Genomic DNA, 6,794 nt, shown 5'->3' on the forward strand with positions numbered 1-6,794 from the left:
AAGTTGTACCATATAATATGCATGGTTTCATGCTTATTTAGCGCGCAGGCATGTTCCGATGTGGTCATTCTGGTTGAGCCTCACGATCCGCCCGACTTGTTTTGAGAAGCGGAAATACTCCCTTCCGTATCTCTTTCATTCATGACGGGTTTGTCTGGTTTCAGTTAAACTAGCCATGACCTGCCCTGTATATGAGCTCAATACAGGAGTGGTCCGCCCTATTTCATATCCATACCAGACTGGGATGTCCTATCTGAGGTGCATACTCTGTCCTGTATTAGCTCCATACCGGACCAGAGCATACGGATGAGATGCATACCGGACATGGCCTGTCCTGTATAAACCTGTTTAAGCTTCATACAGGATTGCTCACACCGGTATGAAATTTATACGGGATAATACAAGACCGATTAAAACCCGTTTGGCGCGATATGGGATTTTTCACTAGGTATGTAGATTGCAGGTGCATGTCTGCTGATTTCAGCGCCATAACCGCCAGAAGCGGTTCTTTTGTACATTGTTAGCTGCATTGTTAGTACGGGCGAGACTTCAAAGGGCAGCATCAGTCGTGACGTCTTACCTACATTTGCAGGGCCTTAGCATTTCAAGTGAGAAATGCTCTCTTGGGGCCTTCACACGAAAACCAATGTCACACTATACCATATCTATAAACGGCAAAGCCATTCCCTATGAAGAAAGCCATCGCTTCCTGGGAGTTGTCATCGACAGGAATCTCTCGTGAAGCCCACATATGAATGACATAAAAACGAGACTACTTGCCATTGTCCATCTTGTCTCCTTCCTCGGGGGAAAGTCATAGGGCGCATCAGTGCACTCGATGCTACAACTTTATCGATCATTACTTTTGGGGTACATGCGGTACAGCTTTCCGATATTCAACATCACGAAGACGAACATTCGGACTCTCCAAAGTGTGCAAGCGCAAGCTCTCCGCAACTGCCTCGGTTTGCCTAAATGCACCTAAACGGCAGCAGCTGTTCTTCTAGCCGAGGAGCATCCTGTCACTGCCTAGGTTGCTGTCGAGACCTTGAACACACACATTAGACACCTCGCACAAGTTACCAATCACCACCTGGCAAATCTCCCAGTAAACTAGACAATGTACTGCCTTTTCCAAAACCACTGAAGCTCACGACACTTATCTTCCCTCGCAGTTCACCCCTGCTTCATCCATATGGAGCCTACATGAACCTCAGATTCACCTATCGATTCCTGGCATAAAGAAGAAAGCTGGAGTACCATTGCTTGCCTTGCAACGAATAACGCTAGATCACCTTCCCTCTAAGCACAATCGCCGAATACATGTGTACACGGATGGCTCAGTTAAGTCAGCCAGCTCCGCGGGGTCAGTGGTAGTACCGGCAAGGTCCGTCTTGATAAAGCTAAAGACTACACATCTCACCTCTTCAACTGTCGCGGAACTAGCTGCCCTACGGGCTGCAGTTGCATACATCAGCCAGGAACTCCCCCAAGAATGGTCAGTTTTCACTGACTCCAAAGCAGCGCTTCAAGGCATGCAAGCGGCACTACGACACGGCTCAAATGAACAACTAATTGCAGAGATCCGCATGCTGCACCACGCTGCAATATCCAAAGTCCACGATATCATCTACCAGTGTTTGCCAGGACACTGTGGCATTGCAGGAAATAACCAGGTGGACGGCGCTGCTCTTTCTGCCCACAACGATGAACTTCACGTCCAAATTCCGTTAACGAGAACCGACGCAGTGAGCGGGCTTCGCTGTTTGGCTGTGGAGTTGACACATTCAGCGTGGAACACCGGAGAGTTCTCCAACCGTCACCTCAAGGCATTGGACCCCGTACTGCGCCTGAGTATTCTCCACCACCAACACGTCGTGAAAAAACTTTACTGTGCCGCCTATGGCTTGGCGTTGCTTTCGCAAACAAATACGCCTTCCAGATCGGGATAGCTGACAGCCCTACTTGTGAACGATGTGGCGTTGATGAAACAACTGCGCACTTCCTTTGTGAATGCCCTGTTTTTGCAACTGAACGACTTACGCTGCATACCGCACTGTTGCATTGGATCGTCTGGACCCTCACCCCTTAATGGAAGGGAAGATCTTGAGACCATGGCCACAAAACTCATCTGCGCTCAAAGCCTACAAGGCACTTCTTGGCTTTTTAAGAGACTAGACTCATTGAAAGACTGTGACTTTCTCATGTCCTCTCCTCTTGTCCTCCTCCAGTACAAATCATTCTCAAAAGGTGAGCTGGTCAAACGCGGGCTCCCAAAATGAGACTGCTCGAGAGAAGGAGCTACAAAACCAGGTGTTGCAGCAAGCCGAAACTATCAAAAAGATGGAAACTAGGATGGCAGAGATGGAACGCGCGCTTAACACCGGCAGAGTAGAAAGGGTACAGACGCCGCTGGCCCAGGCCTCCCAGAAAGCGGTGCAGGCGAACGCTTCTGGCGTGGACGCCCCACAGAAAGCGGCGCAGGTGAACGCTTCTAGCGTGGATGATAACACAGCTATGGAAGTGGAGAAAGTGGAGAATCGGTGGACGGTCAAAAGGCCGCCGTCGGCAGATGAGGGAGCTCATGTAAAGAGAGTAGCAGAAACTTCGGCGGCGGACACGCCGCAGCCAGTAGTTAAAGTCACCAGTCTTAGGAGGGACATGCTTACCCTTGCGGAGAGAGTAGGAAAACGGGAAGAAAGACAGGATAGGTTGGAAGGTCGGGTGGACAGTATCCAAGCCAGACTAGGCAAGATTGAGGATTGAGGAGCGTCTTGACGCCTTCACCAATGACTTGCGGGGTTTCCAGACCTAAGTAATGGGTATGTTTAAACACCTAAATGCTATGCTAGAGGCTAGATTGCCTCCCGTAGTCGGCCAAGAGCCGATGTTAGTGAACCTAGTGCCTCACCATGGCCCCTCGCCAACAAATTGAGGATTGGCAGTGGAACTGCAGGGGATTCCGTCGCAAGCAGGGGAACCTGCAGTTGCACATACAAAATCTTGATAGTAAGCCGGACATTATAGCTTTGCAGGAGGCTAGCGGCTCGGTTAAATTACCGGTATTTAAGACATTTACACCACCAGAGATTGATCGAGGGGGCGTATCGAGCGTCTTCACGGCCATGCTAGTCCATCGCAACACCACAGTGATTCAGCATACCATAGATAGCAGCAGGGAGGACTACGTCCTGTTGGAGATTTTGCCCAAAGGAAATAGCGAAAGTCTCTTTGCTCTTAATGTATACTCTTCTCCAAAAGATAAGGGGGTGGGCATGCCAGACCGCCTGATAAAGATGCAACGGCTAGCGGCTAGGTCTGAACTCATCGTGGTGGGGGATTTCAATGCGCCTCATCCGGAGTGGTGCTACATCCGAGCCAGCCCGAAGGGAAATAAACTTTGGCAGGTTGCCAGGACCTGCGATGGACGATCTTGAACAACCCGCTAGATCATACGAGGATAGGCAACAGCGTGAGCATAGACACCTCTCCAGACCTCACATTTGTGAATGGTATCAGGGATGCAAAGTGGGTAAACACGGGACAGCCACTGGGAAGTGATCACTATATCCTTTCCACGATATTTAGTGATGCTAAGCACAAAGACAAGGTGAAAGGAACTCGAGTGATGGACTGGGACCGATTTCGGAAAGTCAGGAATGACACAGTGAATGGGGAAGTCGAGGACTTAGGAGCCTGGGTTGAGGCACTCAAGCATGCCGTGAAGAGTACCACAGAAGAGGCTCCAACGGAGGAGGAGGGCTCTACGGCTGACTCAATATTCTTACACATGTGGGAAGCCCATGCGAGTCTCCTTCGGAGGTGGAGGAAACAAAGGCATAATAGTGTCCTCCATAGAAAGATGGCCAAGTTAGAGCGAGAAATCGAAACATACACAATGGAGTTGCAGTGCAAACAGTGGGGGAAGATTTGTGACCGGATGAATGAGCAATTCGGATGCAAAAAAACATGACATGTTGAGGCACCTTTTAGACCCGGCGGCAACCAAATCTGCGCAGAAGGGGCAAATGGCAGGTTAGTGCATCGGTATCAAGGCACGACTGGGGAGTTTATACATGAACTCCGAAGACGTTACATAAACGCAGAGGCGGGCGGTTGCTTGCCGGATTACTCGGGAGAGGAAAGCCTTGAATTAGATGCGGACGTTACGGCGGCGGAGGTGGAGTTTTCAATGGGTCAGCTTCGTACCACGTCAGCAGCGGGTCCGGACGGGGTTACCAATAAAATGCTGAGGAACCTGGATTTCAAGCCAGTGGGGGCACTCACAAATTTGATGAATAAATTCTGGGTGGCTGAGGAGATTCCGCCAGAGTGGAAGCATGCTAGGATTACATTTACTCCTAAAGCAGGGAAGAAGCTCTGCATTGAGAATCTGCGTCCCATTTCGCTAATGTCGTGTTTAGCCAAGTTGATGGAGCATGTGTTCCTGAACAGGCTTCTGGGTTATGTAGAGGACAAGGAGTTGATACCTGAAACAATGATTGGCTTCAGGGCTAATTTATCAATGCAGGACGTCATGATACAGCTAAAAAAAGACGTGGTTGATCCTGGGTACGGCACGGGCACCAAGGCTATCTTGTGGCTCGACCTAACTAAGGCCTTTGACAATGTTACCCATGATGCAATATTGAGGAACCTATCGGACATAAGACCGGGGGGTAGAACCTTCCGGTACATCAGATCGTTTCTGGAGGGTAGGACTGCGGAGATTATAGTCGGAGAAATGAAATCGGATCCCTTCCCATTGGGGGGCAGGGGGACACCGCAAGGGTCGGTATTATCGCCGTTCCTATATAATCTCGCCTTAATCAAGATACCACCCAGGCTGCAGGGATATCGGGACTTAAACATACATTTTATGCGGATGACATTACTCTTTGGGTAACAAGAGGCAGTGACGCACATTTGGAAGAAACTCTACAGCACGCGGTGGATATTGTGGAGGACCTAGCAGGGGAAGCAGGACTCTCGTGCTCTCAGCCCAAGTCCGAGCTTTTTGTGCTGACGGACAAACCAAGAGGGATATATGCGAGGCACTATGTGCCGCCACCGCCTTTAGAGGTCAAAGTGGGAGGAGTACCGGTCGCTGAGGTCCATACGATCAGGATCCTGAGTATGTCTCTGCAGACTAAAAGGAAGAACAGCGAGTCCTTGAAAAGGCTTAAAAATACGGTCAATGCTACCGTCAGGCTAATCAGGAGAATCGCCGATCGTAAGAGATGTGTTAAGGAAAAGGACCTGTGTAAGCTGGTGCAGGCGTTTGTGCTCAGTAGAATAGTGTATGCGACGCCTTATTTGAACTTGGACGCGACGGAAAAAGGCAAGGTGGAGGCTATGATTAGACAGGCGTATAAAGCGGCCCTTGAGTTGCCTCACAATGCATCTATCGAAAGGCTGCTGGGAATAGGGGTGCACAACACCCTAGAAGAACTACGGGAGGCGCACTTGGTGATGCAGCTCGGTAGGCTTTCAAAAACAAAAGCAGGAAGGGACATATTGGAAAGGATCGGCTTCGGAGTTGACGCTCCAGCTGGTGACACTAAAATTCAGATTTGGCGGGAAATGCACAAGGGCTTGTACATAAAACCTTTGCCCAAGAACATGCATCCAATACATCACGAGGACCGCAGGAAGGCACGAGCCAAAGCTTTACATGCTAAGTACGGGAAGTACAATGGGGCAGTTTATGTAGATGTTGCCGAGTATAAGGACAAGAACGCATTTGCAATTGCGGTGGTGGACGGGCGGGGACGCTTGATCGCCTCCGGATCAGTCAAAACCCGCTTCCCAGAAACTGCAGAGGAAGCGGCGATAGCACTAGCTATTACTAGTAGTAATGCTGACTTGATCTTCAGCGATTCAAAAACAGCCATCCGAGATTTGGCGAGGGGAAGAATATCTGTCAAAGCGGCGCGATTGCTGAATCGGGCCACGGGGCGAGGGACTACGGAGGCGGAAATTGTCTGGGTACCTGCGCACTCTGGGAACCCTGGGAACGAGATGGCTCACATGGATGCTCGAGGTTTCGTCAGCAGAGTAGGTGAGCCGGACGTTCCGAGAAGGTCCACGAGAGAAGGGCTGGTATCCTTTCATGACATTATTAATCATTTCAAACTTGAGCGGAGGATTTACCCACCCCCGGACAAGACATTGGTGAAGGCGCAGGAATGCGTCTGGCGACGATTGCAGACTAGATGTTTCTTCAACCCATACGTGTTGAGCAAAATCTACCCGGACATTCAGCCGGAGTTCAAATGGTGTCAGGAATTGTCAACATATGACCACATATTATGGAGCTGCAGCATAGCACCGCCACCAGCGGATATTATGCGTGGTCCTTCCATCGAGCAGTGGGAGGCCGTGTTGGCCAGCTCAGACCCGGTCGTCCAGACCAGGGCCATGGAGTGGGCCACCCAGGTCGCCGTCAGCCATGGGTTGATGGCCATCTAACACGGAATCGTCCACACATGCTCTCTGATGAAAATAAAGTTTTTCCATCCATCCATCGGCGGTTTCAAGAAACATCAGTCGTCGGTTGGGTCGGATGCCATAGGGGCACTTTTTACCACTAAAGTGCGATTAGGCGAAAGCCTCTCCTGCGCGGTGGTCTTAAGCCCTCCACTGCGGCACCTCTTTCTCTCTATTTTCCCTCCTACCTTCCTCCTTTTTCTTGCGACTTGGTTAAGGTGTCGGCTGAGAATTGTGACAGATGCTGCGCCTTTTCTTTCTTGTAAACCAATTTGAAAGGCCGCTGATGCCTGGTGCACTGAGTC

General features: G+C 50.2%; 1 pseudogene; it reads left to right on the plus strand.

The window, feature by feature from the left end:
- The first annotated feature begins 4,537 nt into the window (after window positions 1–4,537).
- Window positions 4,538–6,471, plus strand: LOC146187115 (uncharacterized; annotated as a pseudogene).
- The last annotated feature ends 323 nt before the right edge of the window (window positions 6,472–6,794 follow it).

Source organism: Amblyomma maculatum, chromosome 6 (assembly GCF_055883805.1).
Source record: "Amblyomma maculatum isolate TAMU_Amacu chromosome 6, ASM5588380v1, whole genome shotgun sequence".
Taxonomy (NCBI): domain Eukaryota; kingdom Metazoa; phylum Arthropoda; class Arachnida; order Ixodida; family Ixodidae; genus Amblyomma; species Amblyomma maculatum.